This window comes from Podarcis melisellensis, assembly GCF_964234715.1.
Source record: "Podarcis melisellensis genome assembly, chromosome: 13".
Lineage (NCBI taxonomy): Eukaryota > Metazoa > Chordata > Lepidosauria > Squamata > Lacertidae > Podarcis > Podarcis melisellensis.
The window spans coordinates 8,441,289-8,461,250 of record NC_138545.1 but is presented as its reverse complement, the minus strand read 5'-3'; positions in this window follow the sequence as shown (position 1 = coordinate 8,461,250).

The window sequence follows — 19,962 nt, the reverse complement described above, 5'->3', positions numbered from 1 at the left end:
CAATCTCCTTTCCCTTCCTCCCCCACAACAAACACTCTGTGAGGTGAGTGGGGCTGAGAGACTTCAAAGAAGTATGACTGGCCCAAAGTCACCCAGCAGCTGCATGTGGAGGAGCGGGGAATCGAACCCGGTTCACCAGATTACAAGTCCACCGCTCTTAACCACTACACCACACTGGCACTCACTGAGTCAGCTTGATGCCTGTCCTGGTATCCTGTTGATTATTTTTCACTGTCCTGGAAGTTTAGTTTGGGGTGCTGCAGTTTTCCATTTTCCATGTGTCTCCAGTGCTAGTTAGCATCTACAAAAAGTGGTCGTTTGGAGATTTGGGTTAATGTGTCATAAGAACTCTGATGATACCTAGCTGCATTTCTAAGTAACGTCTAAATAATAAAAAGCTATTGAACCCCTGGTTGACTTGGATGTGGGTTAGATGGGGCCCAGCAAGCTATGTTTGCTTTCTGCCAAGCTGAAGGAAATTCTAAAGTACAGAATGCATCACTTGATGAGATAGTATTTGCATAATGTTATCTCCTGCAGAATGCAGTGATCAGTAGGATACAGAAGGTGAAAAACAATCATTTGGGATTGTGGTTCCAATATATATATGGCTATGCATAGCCATACATTGAACTCATTAGCAGCCGTTGAAATTCTTTCAGCAACACCATAACATTATTGTTGAATTCTGCCCTAGTCAGCTGTCCAGCAACTGCATTTTACACTAGGTGCACTTGGTCAGAACAGTTGGTTCTCTCCATCTTTGGGCTAGTAGCATCCTTGCTGCTGTTGCATACATTCCTGGTCTTTTAGGGTATTGGAACCTGTAATTCATAATAGAAATGCTTCTGGTTTTTTTAACAAACGTTAATTTAAACAACCCCCCCCCATTCATTGTATATCAATTCCCAAAAAGACTTTGTTATCTTGCATGACCACCACATATAATAAAAGCTACCCTCCTTTTCTTTACATTTCCTACAAATACTGGAGCTTGTTCTATACATCTTGGATAAATGCTTCCCTAAACAGGAATGCCTTCAGATGTCTTCTAAAATACAATGTCATGTATGCCATTCTAGGAGCAAGTTATACATTTTTGACAGAGTTTTAATATTATTTTCCAAAAGTTATTTTTGGAAGCCTGATATTTCATAACTCAAACCTCTCCGTTTGTCTGTCTTGAAGATATCAGTTATTTACTTCATTTTTGAAGTGCTCTTCATGAGACTAGGAATTAAAAAGGCATTGTTTTCCATTCCTCCCTGTAATTGTCACTTGAAGTGCTGGTTCTGTTCTGCTAAACTTTGTCTTCCACCAAAAACTAAATTCTGCATCTGGCTATCCACTGGGGTAAATTCATGTAACATATGTAATTTACTTTGAAAATGTAAAGTATGTTGCCATTTCATTTCAATGTACAAGAAAATGCAATACAAATGGGTGGGCAGCGTATGAAATAAATTCCTTTCTGGACATGGGAGGAATGAATAAACATTGGTGATTATAGTGATTTTGATAATTGTAGTTTGATTAAATAACTTTCTATTTTTTATTTTTTTTGTTCCAAGCAAATCCTGGAATAGAATTCAAGTACAGTGGTACCTCAGGTTACATACACTTCAGGTTACAGACTCCGCTAACCCAGAAATAGTACCTTGGGTTAAGAACTTTGCTTCAGGATGAGAACAGAAATCATGCTCCGGCGGGGCGGTGGCAGTCGGAGGCCCCATTAGCTAAAGTGGTGCTTCAGGTTAAGAACAATTTCAGATTAAGAATGGACCTCTGGAACGAATTAAGTACTTAACCCGAGGTACTACTGTAACACTGTACATCTCAATGCAATTCTCAAACAGGAGAAATATGCATTTGCGCCATTAGGAGGCACTGCAGGGAAAAACCTCCAGTTAGTTTACTTGTGTACCTCGGACCTCCTACAGTTGAGTAATTGTTGGTACACAAGAGGTGATAGTTTCTGTCCTCCTCTCAGGCTTTAACTGACAGGTAAGAGGCTTGGGACGCGGGTGGCGCTGTGGGTAAAAGCCTCAGCGCCTAGGGCTTGCCGATCGAAAGGTCGGCGGTTTGAATCCCCGCGGCGGGGTGTGCTCCCGCTGCTCGGTCCCAGCGCCTGCCAACCTAGCAGTTCGAAAGCACCTCCGGGTGCAAGTAGATAAATAGGGACCGCTTACTGGCGGGAAGGTAAACGGCGTTTCCGTGTGCTGCGCTGGCTCGCCAGATGCAGCTTTGTCACGCTGGCCACGTGACCCGGAAGTGTCTCTGGACAGCGCTGGCCCTCGGCCTCTTAAGTGAGATGGGCGCACAACCCTAGAGTCTGTCAAGACTGGCCCATACGGGCAGGGGTACCTTTACCTTTACCTTTTAAGAGGCTAAATCTGTCTGACATATTAGTTTCTCTTTTGTAACCCTTAAATGATTCCTATTAATATTCTCCACCATCACAGCATAATGTTTACCTGTAGCCCGGTCAGTAAATTGATTTTTCTTTTCCTCGTCTCAGTAAAATCGTAAAACCAACACCTAGAGTTTGGAAACATTTCCACAGTGCGATTTCTGCTGAGAGCAAAGCTGCAATTTGCAAATATTGTCAGAATAAATATTTTTTTCCAAATGTTGCAAGGATGACAAAACACATTCTTGCGTGCCAGAGGTGCCCTAAAGACATTAAAAAATACTTTATGGAATTAAATGAAGAGGACCCAAATGAAAATGCAAGTAGCTTTTCCTTCCAGGGTTCCAATTCCAGAAACACGATTTCTGCTGCTTCTGGATCATCACAAAGGGTTTCTTCACCAACAGCATCTTCAAGTAAAGAAGTGTTGCAAACCACTGCCTCACAAAATTGCACCATACCTTCATTTATAGATAAAATGACACTTGAAAATCAGGAGTAAAGTGATCATGCACTTGTAAGAGCAATATATTGTCAAAAACTGAAAATGCACATTGGCAGGAAGCTTTAAAATTATTATGACGACTTCCGGAGGCGGCGCAAAACGGCAATGGCGGTCCTCTTTACTCAGTGAAGAGGGGCTCCGCGAAAAAGGGTCCTCCGCTACGGCGAAGCGGAGACCCATCCAGATAAACCGCAGGCAGAGCGAGCCTGTGGCCGTGGGACTCGGCGGGTGCCAGAAGCCCCCCCAGAAGCGAGGAAGGGACCTCGTAAGAGGCTCCGGATCGTGAACGGGGGAGCGGCGCTGCGAGTTCATCGCTCTTTTCGCGGAAGTGAAGCCGCGCTGCTGTTGCTGATGAGCGCCGACCTTTCTTCTTGAAAAACATCGAGATTGGCTGCAATCTACCCGTGAGTAAGGGGTACCAAAGTACTGATTAAGGATTAACTTAAATTTGTCTATTTCGGCTGAAAACGGGAGGCGAGTAACAGGAAGTCCGCCTTCCGGTCCTGCTAATCGGAGCAAAGCAAAGAACCCGATGCGGGCTGAAGCGTTAAAGAGATTTTGAAAGAAGTAAGAAGGGGCATTAATGGACTGTGTGTTTCTAGAAATTGAAAAAGAGTGAAGAAATAAATGTTTTGGTTCAGTGTGCTAGAGAATCTTCCTCCTATTGTGAAGAGATGTGGAATTGAAGGGGATAACCGAGTTATTGGACTGCCAGTGTTGCAAATGAGTACTGTCAGGCTGCTGAAACTTTTCTCTTAACATAAACTGTTGCATTGATGGATACACTATCGCTTTAATACTGTCATCGAAACCTCTCCGTTACCTTGTGGCACTAATTTGAAACAGAACTTTCTGAAATCCTCCTTTCTGAACTTGGGGATTTCAGTTGAAATAGGAGCTTTGATGGTGGAAAAGAAACTTTCTTTCCTTTGAAAACCCCCCCTAGTGGATTTGCGGAGGCATAGTGGTCTGGGAACTGTATCTTATTGGGATTTTTTGTGGTTTAATTGTTTATACTCTGGACTTGCCTTTCTCATGGATTGAAAGACTATTTGACCTTGAACAGCAGCTGTGGAATGAGTGGCCCAGCGAAAACAAGAGCAGCTAAAGCTAAGGAAGCTTTAGCTGAGGAAGCTAAAGAAAAGAAAAAAGACAAGAGAGCTGGGCAGCTTGTCCAAACAACCTTGATTCATCATCGTAGATCCTCGGTGCCAACTGTGTTGACGGCGCAGGAGGAGGAAGTTGAAACGCCTGCTACAGAAGAAATGGCAGCTGGAGGAACTGATCCAGTCTTGAAACAAATTTTGGAACAATTGGCACTTTTGAATAAGAAGGTGGACGATCAGTCATCTAAAATTGATAGAGCTACATCTACTATCAGCAAGCTAACAGATCAGGTTTCGCAGCACACTCAGGCTATTGAGAAACTGCAAGGAGCTACGGCGGAGAATTACAAATTAGCTGCGGAAGCCAATCAAAAAGCTGAGCAAGCGTGCAAGAAGGTGGAAGAGATCAAAGGGGAAGTAAGACCTCTGAAAAGACAGGTAGGAGAACAGCAAGCCTACCTGTCAATGGTGGAACTGAAAAGTAAGGAATGTAATCTTAGGCTGAGGGCTGTCCCAGAGTTGGAACAGGGCAACCTAGAGAAATTCTTGACGGAGCTGTTTTCTAAATTTTGGGGGGTTGAAGAAGATAAAGATTTCAAGATTGTGACGGCCTTCAGACTGGGAAGATCGGTTAAGAAAGATAAGTCCAGAGACTGTTTGGTTTGTTTGAGAACAAGAGAGGAAAGAGACAAGATATTAGGCCAACACTTTAAAAAATCCCTGGAAGTCGAAGGCAAAAGGGCAGAAATTTATAGAGATATTCCTAAATATTTGTTGGACCTTAGAGCCACATACACAGACTTGGCCAAATTGTTAAGATACAACGCAATCCCTTATAGGTGGGAATTTCCTCAAGGTCTGTCATTCACCTATAAAGGAAAGAAGGTAAGAATTAAAACACCAGAAGACCACCAGAAGTTCCTACACGACAACGAGGAGGACCTCCAAAAGAGAGCCGTAGATTCTTGGCCTCCACCACCGGGATTACCACCAGGATCCATACCATCTGGAGGCGGCCCGGCACCACAGCTTCCGGAAAAGGACGATAAACTAGATACCCAACTGTGATACCCAAGAAGTAAACCGGGATGTCTCTACAGCTTCTTAGTTGGAATATAAATGGCGGGAATTCTCCAGAAAAACGCAGAAAAGTATTTCATATTTTGAAAAAAGAACAATTGGACATTATTTGCCTGCAAGAAACACATGTGACAAGACTCCATAGAAAAGTGCTAATCAACAAAAGGTTAGGCCAAGAATTTATTTCATCGGATAAAGTTAAGAAAAGAGGAGTGGTGATTTATGCAAAGGAGAACTTGTCCCCAAAATTTGTATTTAAAGACGAACAGGGCAGAATTTTGGCAATTGAAATCCAGACACAAGGTGAAAAGTTTTTAATTCTAGGAATCTACGCCCCAAATGATGGAAAATCGGAATTTTTTAAGAAGCTGCACGAGATTATGCTGGACTATTTGGACTATAACAACATTATCATGTTGGGAGATATGAACGGTGTCGCCTCAGTGAATATGGATAAGTCACAAAGTGCTAATATAACGAAAGATGGCAGGCTTCCAAAAACCTTTTTTGAAATGACTGACAATTTGGATTTGATCGACATATGGAGGATCAAGAACCCTCTAGGGAAAGAAGGAACTTTCTTTTCTGAGGCCCATATGACATGGACGCGAATCGACCAAATATGGATAACTAGAGGGCTGGCACCTAAGACCAGAAAAGTGGAAATCTGCCCAAAAACCTGCTCCGACCACAACGCCTTGAGAATGGAATTGAGACTAAATACAACCGGATCGTTCAGATGGAGAATGAATGACGCCTTGTTAAGGGATCAGGAGATTGTTAAGAAGGCCCAAAAAGTTTTAAAGGACTATTTCGAAATAAACTTAAAGACAAATGTGGAAAAAAGAATAATTTGGGACGCAAGCAAAGCAGTGATAAGAGGGTTTCTAATACAACAGAACACGATTAAAAAAAGACTCTGGAATGAAAAGAAGGAGAAGATCTTGGAGAAAATAAGAGAAGGAGAGAGAAAACTGAGATCCAGGCCTAAATCAAAGGAAGTATTGAGAGAAGTGAAGTTTTTCCAGGCACAATACTCGAAACTGATAAATCAAGAGGTGGAATGGAAAATTAAACAAATGAAACAAAGATCCTTCGAATCTGCAAACAAATGTGGAAAATTGTTAGCCTGGCAGTTGAAAAAGAGACAAAAACTTAACACAGTTACAAATCTAGAGATTGAAGGGAGAATGGTTCAGAAACCCGATGAAATTAGAAGGTCCTTTCAGAGATATTTCAAAGAACTCTACTCTCAAAGGCCACAAAAAAGCTTAGAGGTGGACCAATTTGTTATAACTAATGGATTACAAAAAATACCCCAGGAAATGAGAGCAACCCTGAACTGTAATATTACAACCCAAGAAATTGAATGCGCCATTCAGAACCTCCAACTGGGCAAATCTCCGGGACCTGATGGGCTTACTTCCAAATATTATAAGGTACTGAAGGACTCATTGACACAACCATTGCTGGAAGTTTGTAACCAGATTATGGAGGGGAGGAAGGCACCGGAAATGTGGAAAGAAGCTTTCATCACGTTGATTCCAAAACTAGAATCTGAAAAAACTCAACTTAAAAACTACCGTCCTATCTCACTCCTAAATGTGGATTACAAAATTTTTGCAGACATTTTGGCAAGTAGGTTTAAGAAAGTCTTAAATGAAGTGATTCATAAGGACCAAGCAGGCTTTCTCCCTGGTAGGCATTTATTTGACAACACAAGAAACATCATTGACATTTTGGAGTTTTTACAGATTAATTCAAACACAAGAGCGGTGTTGATTTTTATTGATGCGGAGAAGGCCTTTGACAACATTTCTTGGCTGTTTATGAAGAAAAATTTGGAAAGGATGGGAGTAGGGCGGGGGTTTGAAAATGGAATAGAAGCAATTTATTCAGAACAAAAAGCCAAATTGATAGTAAACAACGTGGTGACAGAGGAGTTTAAAATTGAAAAAGGGACACGACAGGGGTGCCCTCTATCTCCTCTGTTGTTTATTTCAGTCCTGGAGGTGCTACTGAACATGATTAGAAATGACCGGTTGACACAGGGAATTGTGGTCGGAGAGAAACAATATAAACTGAAAGCTTTTGCAGACGACTTGGTATTAACATTACAGGAGCCAGCCTCTAGCACTAAAAGAGCGTTAGAATTAATTTCTGATTTTGGTCGGGTGGCGGGATTCAAGCTGAATAAACAAAAAACTAAAGTTCTAGCAAAAAACTTGACAACTACTGAAATAGAGGAGTTCAGAAAAGAAACAGAACTAAATGTGGTTAAAAAAGTAAAGTACCTAGGGGTGCACTTGACCTCCAAAAATTTGAATTTATTTAAGGATAACTATGAGAAATGTTGGTCAGAGATAAAAAGAGATCTGGAAACATGGTCAAGATTAAAACTTTCCTTGCTGGGCAGAATAGCTGCTATAAAGATGAATGTATTGCCGAAAATGCTATTTTTGTTTCAGTCCCTCCAGGTCGTGGATAAGGTGGAATGTTTTGGAAAACGGCAGAGGGATTTATCTAAATTTGTCTGGCAGGGCAAAAAGCCCCGAATAAAGTTTAAAATACTAACAGATGCGAAAGAAAGAGGGGGGTTTGCCCTGCCGGACTTGAGGTTATATTATGAAGCTGCAGCCCTCTGCTGGTTGAAGGATTGGATTCTATTGGAGAACACCGACGTCCTTGACCTGGAGGGATTTGATAATGCTTTTGGGTGGCATGCATATTTGTGGTATGACAAGGTTAAAGTTCATAAATTGTTCAAAAACCATATTGTCAGAAGGGCAATTTTCATGGTCTGGTCAAAATATAAAGACTTATTGGAGAGTAAAACTCCGAGGTGGCTCTCACCGATGGAGGCCAAAGCACGTAAAAGACTCAATATGGAGGCCCACTGGCCTAAATATTGGGAAATAATTGAAAAAATTGGAGATAAATGGAGGTTACAGAGTATGGAAAAGTTAAAAAACAAGGTGCGAGATTGGTTGCATTATGCTCAAATCCAGGAAGTTTTTAAAGCAGACAAAAAAGTGGGTTTCCAGGAGGAAAAATCGAAACTAGAAACAGAGTTGCTTGAGCCAAAATCTAAGCTAATTTCGAGAATGTATAACTTGCTGCTTAAATGGAACACACAGGATGAGATTGTCAAATCCTCTATGATAAAGTGGGCACAGGATTTGGGGCATAACATTATGTTTGAAGACTGGGAAAGGTTATGGAACACCGGAATGAAATTCACGGCATGTACTGCCTTGAAGGAAAACATTATGAAAATGATATACCGGTGGTACATGACCCCAGTCAAGCTTGCAAAGATATATCACCTGTCCGATAATAAATGTTGGAAATGTAAGGAAGAGGAAGGGACATTTTTACACCTCTGGTGGACCTGCCCGAAAGTGAAGGCCTTCTGGGAAATGATACATAATGAACTAAAAAAGGTGCTGAGATTCACCTTACCTAAGAAACCGGAGGCCTTCCTTCTGGGCATGGTAGACCAGAGGATGGTCAAGAAAGATAGAACTTTCTTTATGTACGCTACTACAGCAGCGAGGATTCTGTTGGCAAAGCACTGGAAGACACAAAATCTACCCACATTGGAAGAATGGCAGACGCAGCTGATGGACTATATGGAACTGGCTGAAATGACTGGCAGAATTCGAGACTCGGGAGAAGAAGAAACGGAGGAAGTTTGGGAAAAATTTAAGGACTATTTGAAAAAGCATTATAAGTTGTATGAATGTTAAAAAATGCTCCTCTCTAGGAAGGTATAGCTTCAGTATCGGCAAATTTCTGAATTGATAAATAAGACACTATAAGACAGAAGTGAGGTAACGAAATATTTTTATTGTGTGGAAATTAAAAATTAATGCAATTGTATTGAAATGTTCACATCAGATAACACGATAAAATGGAAGATATATTGTTATGTATAAAACAAGTTAACAAATTGCTGAGGTTTTGGTTATACAGGGAATGCAGTGCCCGGGAGATGGGGGGAGTCCATTGGATTCATGGAAGTATGTATTTGAAAGTGGAAATTTGTTTATTAAAAACCTAATAAAATATTTATAAAAAAAAATAAAATTATTATGACCATCATATCATTTGCCAAGCAGAGTAAGTCTCTTTTGGAGTCAGAATATGAGCATGTGATGGAATCTGTACATGGAAAAATCAATGAAGCACTATGTCTTGCAAATCCACTCCACTTCCCAGTGGGGAGGAGTTGCGGTGGACCGCATGGCCACCTAATCCCCACCGGGGGGCGAGGGACCTTGTCCCCCATTGCCTGGGGGATCTTGGCCACATCAGAGCCCGGTCAGCCAACCCGCTGGCTGGGGGGGGCGTGGCCGGGGCCGTTTAAACGGAGGAGTGAACCAAAGGACTTCCTCTTTGGCTCGCTTCCTCAATCACCCACCCTCCCTCCCTATTTTGCAGGTTAGGCAATGGCCTTGCTATGGACTTCGGTTGGTCGTCTTGGTTGTCTGAGGGGCCTGGTAGGAATTTTTCCTCTTGGCAAATTGGCACTGGCCACTTGGTTTTCACCTACCTCGTAGCAATCATCACAGCTTTGTTAGGGTTGCGGTTAGGCATTGTTTGACCTTGCGTGGGGGAGGGGAGGTGTGGCCATCACCTGCCCCATCATGCTTAAGGGTATTCCGTTAAAGGAATCCGGGGGTGTTGTTCTAGTCTGAAGCCCGGCTTGGGGGCTAAGGCCTTGACACAACCCCAACGGGAACACCTGGGGGAGCTTGAGTTGGTCCGCATCGACAGGGCTCCCCCTAACGGTGGCTTACCCTTACTGGGGACTTCCTGCACAATGGGCAGGAGTCAGATATAGTCAGGTCCAATCAATGCCTAAGCCAATACCACTCACATTCTGTAATTTCAATAAAGTTGTGGCCCAAATTTGCCCAATAACATAAACCTAATATCCATGTCCTTGTGTGAGTTGTTTCCAACGAGGGGGTGGCTGTGGGGTCTCAACACACAATACTTACAGATGGATGGACAAATGTTCGGGGAGAAGGAATCATTAACTTTGTGATAACAACACCTCAACTAGTCTTTTATAGAAGCATTGAAACTGGAGAGAACAGACATACTGCAGAGTATATCAGCAGTGAAATATGCGCAGTTTTAGAGAAAACTGAGAGTGGTAAAGTATTTGCTTTGCTGACTGACAATGCAAGTAATAGGAAAGCTGCATCGGAAATTACAGTGGACAAGTATCCACATATTACCGCAATAGGATGTGCATCTCATGAACAAAACTTACTTCTTAGTGACTTCATGAAACAGGACACCCTTCAAAGGATTTACAGAAGAGCTAAAGAAGTTATCAAATATGTAAAAGCTACTCATGTTGTCACCGCAGTCTTCAAGAAGAAGCAAGCAGGGGAAAATGCACAGAATAAAATAGTGATACTGAAGCTCTGTATTAAAACACGTTGGGGTGGAGTGGTGATCTCCTTTGAAAGTTTACTAAGAAACAAAGAAGCTCTGCAAGCAACAGTAATGATTTTGTTGCTATCTAATACTGCAAATCTACAGGATCCAAGATTCAAAGGCAGTTGTGTGAGTAGAGATGGGAAGGCCTGGGAAAAAACTGGAAAAATTGGGGGGGGGGATAGTTTTCACCCTGGGTTTTCCAAAGCCGTTTTTTTTCCTGGGGAAAATGAAAAAAAAAAAGTGTGGAGGATATTCAAATTATATCAAACTCTCCTTTTTTCGTTTTTTTCCAGGGGGGGGACAGCTTTGTAAAAAAATGGGGGGGGGGAACCTGCTCTCCCCCAATTTTTCTGTTTATCCCCTAGGCCTTCCCATCTCTAGGTATGAGTGATGAGAATATAGCTGGTGCATTTGACAAACAAGTTGCACGCTTAGGACCTGATGTTGGAAAAGTACTTTCAAAAGCTGCAGAATATAGATTTGGGCCACGAGTGCATTCTGGGATTCTGCAAAACATCCCTCCTGCAACATGGTGGCAAAGTCCTGCACCACACAACCGTTGATGCTTCTCGCATCTCACTTACTGCAGATTCCTGCATCTTCTGCTGCATGTGAAAGAATCTGTTCGATGTTTGGTAGTATTCATACCAAATCAAGAAACAAACTGACCTGTGAAAGGGTAGAAAAGCTGGTTTCAATCTGTGCAAACCTAAAGCTTTTAGAAGTCCATGAGAAAAATGACAAAGAGGAGGGGGAAGTAGAAACAGAAAATGTTAGCAGTAATAGAGTAATAAGGGCTGCCGAATCATGTGGAGTTGGGCAGTGGAGTTGGGCAGTGACCTTTCATTCAAGATTTGCTGCTTTGAGTCACAAAACAAAATGGACTCACTTTGACTTTTCTGCTAGTGTTCACTTAAAATGGAAGACTCCATGCTAATTGCCACTTATTGTTCCACCGAGGGGCAGAGGAAGCATGATGGGGGAGGGGGAAAACACCACACCTCATTGGAACAAAAACTTGTAAAAAGTTATTATGTCACCATACAGTTATCCAAATCACTATAATTTCTGCACCTCATCAGAACACCAGAGGCATAAGTAAACTGTCAATAAACAGCCAGGAAAGGGATTATAATAATGAACCTCTGAACCATGAGGAGATAGGAGTAGTGGCAAGAGGCAGCCAGGGCTCTCAATTTTCTTTCTCTCATTTTGTATTTTCTTCATATTATTTGTCTGACTTGAAATCAGAGTGTTGGAAATCTCACCTATCTGCCAAAGCATGTTTTTATACTGCTTTGATTTTAAAATAAGGTGTGCCAATCTCTCTTGTTGTGCTCTGTTGACAGAGCCAGGTTTCACGCTATCTAGTTTGCTTAAGTCATTTTGTAGGTACTGATAGGCAAAGAGCACCCAAGTTTGCAGAGAAGCTTGTTTTAAAGGATGCTGTGGTCATTCACTTTGATTTTTCTTTTGCCTCATGTTTTGTGCAAAGCAGCTATGAGTTGCCCTGGGACTGATACATTTCCTGTTCCACATGAGTGGTACCAGTCAGGTGGTCTCATCATCGGTGGGATTGCTTCTCAGTTCCATTATTCCATCATGGAAGAAGGCTTCATGGAAAACCCTTCACAGAATCTGTTTAATCATGATCCAAAGTAAGAGTTTTTCTCCCTTTTCATTTTTGCGATTAATCCTTCCAGTATTATTATTATTTTTTAGTATTGCGTTTTCTCCTAAAGTTTCTCGTAGTAAATAATGGCTTTGCTCTATGTGATAATGAGAATGCTCTCTATTTTGAAAAGTAATGAGGAGAAAGGGAGGGAGACTTTGTATGCCTAGTTTTAACTCCACCAACAAAGACCAGCAAGAGGGGGATTGAAGGGTTACTGCTGTGCATGTTCTTGGGGCACCTAATCTGAAAGTGTCTAATCTTCCTAGAACAAATGCCATGAACCAGACACCGTTTGAGTCTGCTTTGTGAGATATTGACCTCATGGTTTGAGAATTCCTTTGTGAGATATAAACATGTTTCAATATATTTCATTCATCTATGAAGCGACACCTGGCACTGGCTGATAAGTGAAATAGAGAAATCTAGTAATTTTAACAAAATGTAGTGTGTGTTGTGAGTCTGTTAAACTGATTGTAGCAGCAGCAAGTTGATGGAAAATTAATTCCTTCCCCAAGCCACAGGTGATAAAAAAAGGTATGAGCTTTGCTGTAGTTAGTATGAGGTATAAATAATAAGCCTTCCACTACAAAAGTTCTAAGAGCATGCTACTTGCACTTACTTGCATGCACTAATATGGATGTTTCCTTCATTCTAATACTCAAAATTCCAAAATTCCAATTCCCCTTATTTCTTAAGGGGCAATAAGAATAATAAGAATAATAATTTATTATTTATACCCCGCCCAACTGGCTGAGTCTCCCCAGCCACTCTGGGCGGCTTCCAATCAAGTGTTAAAAACAATACAGCATGAACTATTAAAAACTTCCCTAAACATGGCTGCCTTCAGATGTCTTTTAAAGAGAAGATTGCTGCTTATTTCCTTCACATCTGAAGGGAGGGCGTTCCACAGGGCAGGCGCCACTACAGAGAAGGCCTTCTGTCTGGTCCCCTGTAACCTCACTTCTCGCAATGAGGGAACCACCAGAAGGCCCTCGGAGCTGAACCTTAGTGTCCAGGCTGAATGATGGGGGTGGAGACGCTCCTTCAGGTATACAGGACCGAGGCCATTTAGGGCTTTAAAAGCCAGCACCAACACTTTGAACTGTGCTCAGAAATGTACTGGGAGCTAATGCAGATCTCTCAGGACCGGTGTTATGTGGTCCCGGTGGCCACTCACAGTCACCAGTCTAGCTTCTGCATTCTGGATTAATTGCAGTTTCCGGGTCACCTTCAAAGGTAGCTCCAAGTAGAGTGCATTGCAGTAGTCCAAACAGGAGATAACTAGAGCATGCACCACTCTGGCAAGACAGTCCGCGGGCAGGTCGGGTCTCAGCCTGCGTCCCAGGTGGAGCTGGTAGACAGCTGCCTGGGACACAGAATTAACCTGCGCCCAAAAAATAAGTGAGATCAAAAAACTAAAGCACAAGGATCCAATAGGTTTAATGTCATATCAGTGAAGCATGCACATAGATGACAAAGTACTGTTCAGTTAGTATGAAAATTGACCTTGTTTATTTTTCAGATATGAATAATTGTGTCAGATGCCCAAAAGCTCAGTTTCCAACTAAGAACAAAACTGCCTGTATTGAGAAAACAATTACCTTCCTTTCTTATGAAGAACCTTTAGGGATCAGTTTAGCATCAGTTGCCCTTTCTTTCTTCTTCATCACAGCTCTGGTGCTAGGAACATTCATTAAGTACAGAGACAGTCCAATAGTCAAAGCCAACAACCGAGACCTCACCTACTCCCTCCTTGTCTCTCTCCTGCTCTGCTTCCTGTCTTCCTTGTTATTTCTGGGTGAACCTAGCACAGTCTCCTGCCTCCTCCGGCAACCAACTTTTGGCATCACCTTCTCAATGGCCGTTTCTTGTGTGCTGGCCAAAACTATCACTGTATTTGGTTTTTTTTTAATAATATTTTTTATTTGCTTTTTTCCAAGGCCAAATACATCATCAGCTATTCAACAAAAGCGATTTTACAGAAAAGAAAGAAAAAAAGTTATAAGCAAGAAAGAAAACATACTTTGCAAACAATTTTTCATGATCTACTGGACTTCCCCACATCTTCCATCCCCTGCATCTTTTTCAATAAAATAAAGTTTACAGCAAATTAATACCTTGTTTCCTGTGTTTTTATACTTTCCTCAATTGTATATTAGGTTTAGGGGAAATATTGTTAGTTCACGATTCCAACGGTCTTCAGAATAGAAACTTTACCCTAGACTTTAGTCATTTCACAATCAAAACTTAAATTCCAACAAAATCAAAATTTGATATCTGAAGCTTGTTGTCTAAAAACTTAACAAATTCTCAACATTCACATAACTTATAATGTTTTTGTAAATAGTCCTTAAATTTTTTCCAGTCCTCTTCCACTGCCTCTTCTCCCAGGTCTCGGATTCTGCCAGTCATTTCAGCCAGTTCCATATAGTCCATCAGCTGCGTGTGCCACTCTTCCAGCGTGGGTAGCTCCTGTACCTTCCAATATTTAGCTAAAAGGATTCTTGCTGCTGTAGTTGCATATAAAAAGAAAGTTCTATCCTTCTTTGTCACTCTCTGGCCCACAATGCCCAGGAGGAAGGCCTCTGGTTTCTTATAGAAGGTATACTTAAATACCTTTTTCAACTCGTTATAAACCATTTCCCAGAATGCCTTCACCTTCGGGCATGTCCACCAGAGGTGAAAGAATGTTCCTTCAGCTTCCTTACATTTCCAACACCTTTTATCAGACAAATGATAAATCTTTGCAAGTTTGACTGGGGTCATGTACCACCTATATATCATTTTCATAATGTTTTCTTTCAAGGCACTACATGCCGTGAATTTCATACCGGTGTTCCATAACCTTTCCCAGTCTTCAAACATGATGTTGTAACCAATGTCTTGAGCCCATTTAATCATAGCTGATTTAACTAGCTCGTCTTGTGTGTTCCATTTAAGCAGCAAGTTATACATTCTTGAGAGCACTTTCGTCTTAGGTTCAAGTAGTTCTGTCTCTAATTTTGATTTTTCCACCTGGAAACCAATCTTTTTATCTTTTTTAAACATCTCTTGAATTTGGGCATAAAGAAACCAATCTCGCACCTTGTCCTTTATTTTTTCTAAGCTCTGCAGCCTCCAATTATCTCCAACTTTTTCTATTATCTCACAGTATTTAGCCCAACCACTCTCCATGTTAAGTCCTTTGGTGGCCTTGGCCTCCGTTGGTGATAACCACCTCGGCGTCTTATTTTCAAGTAAGTCCTTATATTTGGTCCAGACATTAAACAAAGCTTTCCTGACAATATGGCTCTTAAATAATTTATGTACCTTTACCTTGTCGTACCACAAATATGCATGCCATCCAAAAGCGTTGTTAAACCCTTCCAGATCTAGGACATCAGTGTTTTCTAGTAGAAACCAATCCTTCAGCCAGCAGAAGGATGCTGCCTCATAGTATAACCTTAAGTCCGGCAGGGCAAACCCCCCTCTTTCTTTGGCATCTGTTAATATTTTAAATTTTATCCGGGGCCTTTTGCCCTGCCAGACAAATTTCATAACGTCCTTCTGCCACTTTCCAAAACACTCCACTCTATCCACGATCTGCAGGGTTTGGAACAGAAATAGCATCTTTGGCAATACATTCATCTTTACAGCTGCAATTCTTCCCAACAAGGAAAGTTTTAATCTTGACCAGATTTCTAAATCCTTTTTAATTTCACTCCAACATTTTTCATAATTATCTTTGAATAGGTTCAAATTTTTCCCAGTCAAGTTAACCCCCAGGTATTTCACTTTTTTAACCACCGTTAACTCCGTTTCCTTCTGGAACTCATCTATTTCTAAAGAAGTCAGATTTTTCGCCAAAACCTTTGTTTTTTGTTTGTTCAACTTGAATCCTGCCACCTGACCAAACTCATAAATTAATTCTAAAGCTCTTTTGGTACTAGACTCTGGCTCCTGTAATGTTAAAACCAAATCATCTGTGAAGGCCTTCAACTTGTATTGTTTACCTCCGACCTGTATTCCTTGTACCACCCGATCCTTCCTAATCAAGTTCAGCAATACCTCCAGGACCGAGATAAATAGCAGGGGTGAAAGGGGGCACCCCTGCCGTGTTCCTTTTTCAATTCTGAACTCTTCTGTCACCACATTATTCACTATCAATTTAGCTTTTTGCTCTGAATAGATTGCTTCTATACCATTTTGAAACGCCCCTCCCACTCCCATCCCTTCCAAATTTCTCTTCATAAATTTCCAAGATATATTGTCAAAGGCCTTCTCTGCATCTATAAAAATTAATACAGCTCTTGTGTTCATGTTTGTCTGCAATAGTTCCAAAACATCAATAATATTCCTAGTGTTGTCAGACAAATGTCTACCAGGGAGAAAGCCTGCTTGGTCTTTATGAATTACTTCATTCAGAACTTTTTTAAATCTACTTGCCAAAATGTCAGCAAAAATTTTGTAATCCACATTCAGGAGTGAGATAGGACGATAATTCTTGAGTTGAGTCTTTTCAGATTCCAATTTTGGTATCAAAGTGATGAATGCTTCTTTCCACGATTCCGGAGCCCCCTTCCCCTCCATAATTTGGTTACACACCTCCACTAATGGCTGAGTCAAATAATCTTTTAAAACCTTATAATATTTGGAGGTGAGTCCATCCGGGCCTGGGGATTTCCCCAATTGCATGTTCTGAATGGCACTTTCTATTTCCTGCTGTGTTATTCTGTAATTCAGGGTTGTTTGTTTATCTTGGGATAATTTTTTCAATCCATTACTTTTTAAAAATTGAAAAATCTCCTCATCCGCCTGTGGACCTTGAGTAAACAGTTTTTTGAAATATCTCTGGAAGCACTTTCTAATTTCTTCTGGTTTCTGAATACTTTCTCCATCAACCTCCAAATTGGTAATAGAATTCAATTTGTGTCTCTTTTTCAGCTGCCATGCTAATAATTTTCCACACTTGTTTGCTGATTCAAAAGATCTTTGTTTCATTTGTTTAATTTTCCATTCCACTTCTTGATTTATCAATTTGGCATATTGTGCTTGATGGAACTTAATTTCTCTTAACACTTCTTTTGACTTTGGGTTAAGTCTAAGCCTTTTTTCACCCTCTCGTATCTTCTCTAGAATCTTATCTCTTTTCCCATTCCAGAGTTTTTTCTTAATAGAATTTTGTTGAATCAGAAACCCCCTCATTACAGCTTTGCTTGCGTCCCAGATTGTTCTCTTGTCCACCGGGGTATTCATATTAATTTCAAAATAATCCTTCAACGTTTTTTGGGCCTTCTTCACAATCTCCTGATCTCTAAACAAAGTGTCATTCATTCTCCATCTGAAGGATCCAGCTGGCACAAGTCTCAGATCCATTTTCAATGCGTTATGGTCGGAGCAAGTTTTAGGGCAGATCTCTATTTTTTTAGTCTTAGGGGCCAGCCCTCTAGTTATCCAAATTTGGTCAATTCTTGTCCATGATAGGTGAGCCTCAGAAAAGAAAGTCCCTTCTTTACCTAGTGGGTTTTTGGTCCTCCAAATGTCAATCAAGTCCATATTGTCTGTCAGTTCAAAAAAAGATTTAGGTAGTCTGCCATCTTTAGTCAGATTTTGGTTTTGTGACTTGTCCATATGTGTAGAGACAACTCCATTCATATCTCCCATCAAAATGATGTTGGTGTAGTCTATATGATCCAACATTATCTCATGCAGCTTTTTATAAAATTCCGATTTCCCCTCATTTGGTGCATATACTCCTACTATCAAAAATTTTTTTCCTTGTGTTTGGATTTCAATCGCCAAAATTCTTCCTTGTTCATCTTTAAATATCAACTTGGGTGCTAGGTTCTCTTTTGCATAAATCACTACTCCTCTTTTCTTGACTTTGTCTGAGGAAACAAATTCTTGGCCTAATCTTTTGTTAATTAAAACTCTCCTATGGAGCCTAGTCACGTGTGTTTCTTGTAGGCATATAATGTCCAGTTGTTCCTTTCTCAATATATGAAAAATCTTTTTCCTTTTCTCAGGGGAATTTGCACCATGAATGTTCCAACTAAATAGCTGCAGAGACATCTTGAATCAAATTGTTAGCCAGTAGGAGTGTCTTTCTTGCCGTCAAGATCTGGAGGTATTGCACCCGGCGGAGGTGGTGGCCAGGCACCTGCTACTCCTTTCCGAAGGTCCTCCCCGTAGTCGTTCAGAAATTTTTCTTGGTCTTCTGCTGATCTAATTCTCACTTTTTTCCCTTTGATGCTGAAAGATAGTCCTTGAGGGAATTCCCACCTATAAGGGATTGTGTTGTTTCTCAATAGGCTTGCGAGGTCTTTATATACAATTCTTAAATCCAACAGCTGTTTCGGTATATCTCTGAAGATTTCTGCAGTCCTTCCCTGGATCACCAGTGTATTTTTAAAATGAAGGCCGAGTATATTATCTTTTTCTTGCTTAGATCTCAAAATGACCAAGCAATCTCTTGGTTTGTCCTTCTTTGCTACTCTTCCCAGCCTGAAAGCGGTGACAATTTTAAAGTCCTTGTCTTCTGCAATGCCCCAGAACATTGATATTTCTGCCGTCAAGTAGCTGATCAAATCTTCTTTCTCAAGTTCTGGTATATTCCTGATCCTAAGGTTGCTTTCCCGATTTTTCAATTCTGCCATGGACAGGTAGGCTTGCTGTTCATTAAGCTGTCTGCTCAGTGGTCTTACTTCTCCTCTTACTTCTTCTATCCTCTTTTTGTTTTGGTCTGCTTTTAAATTTGCTTCTTCAGCTAATTTACGATTTTCTGCTGTTATTGATTGCAAATTTCCAATAGCCTCTAAATTTTTAGAAACTTGGTCAGTCAGTTTGTTAATTGTGGCTGTCACCTGATCAAACTTAGAGGCCTGCTCATCTGCTTTTTTATTCAACGCAGCCAGCTGTTCCAAAATTTCCTTAGATACAGGATCTAGCCCTCCTGCAGCCATGTCCCGAAAAGCTGGCTGTTTAGATTCTCCTTCTTGCAGACCTGTAACAATTGGAACTGATGATCTACGAGGCTGCACAGGCAAAGTTGTTTGTACTAGTTCAGATTGTTTTGCTTTTTTGGCAGCTCTTGTTTTTGCGGCACCACTCATTCCACAGCTGTCCATGTATCAAGGTCAAATTGTAAATCCCATGGGAAAGACAAACCGAAAGGAAAACATCCAGGCAGAAGCTTTACAAAAAACCTGCAGTTCCCAGAGACTAGGTATTCCACAATCCAGTAGGGGGAGCTCCCCAAGAGTTAAGAAAGAAAAAGTGAAAAGTTTCCACCATTAAATTCCCCACTTTAAAAGTTCCAAGAAGTTCCAAAAGTTAAAAAAAGAATCAAAAACCAAGGGGTAGAACCTTCAAATGTTCACTTTAACTAGCAGAGGATAGATGTTCTTTACAGTGGTGCATGCAACAGTTCCTTATTTGTAGCCACAAAAGTAGCCCCAATGTATCTTTAAAGTTTTATATACAGTTACCGCAGTCTGATGATTTTTGTATCCAGACAGCCCGAGAGCTGGGTTTTGAAACTTTGTAATCCACAAAAAAGGGAAAGGAAGAGGTTGCTGTCTATATCCTCTTGTAAAAAGAAAGTTCTTAACTTTTCTTAACTTTTCATACACTTTAATCCGAATTTGCAAGATATACTCCAACTTCTTAAAAGTCCCTTTCAGCGCTTCAGATTTATAGCTCTTTGCTTGATGTTTAAACAGAGCCGGAAGACGGACTTCCTTTTTAACGT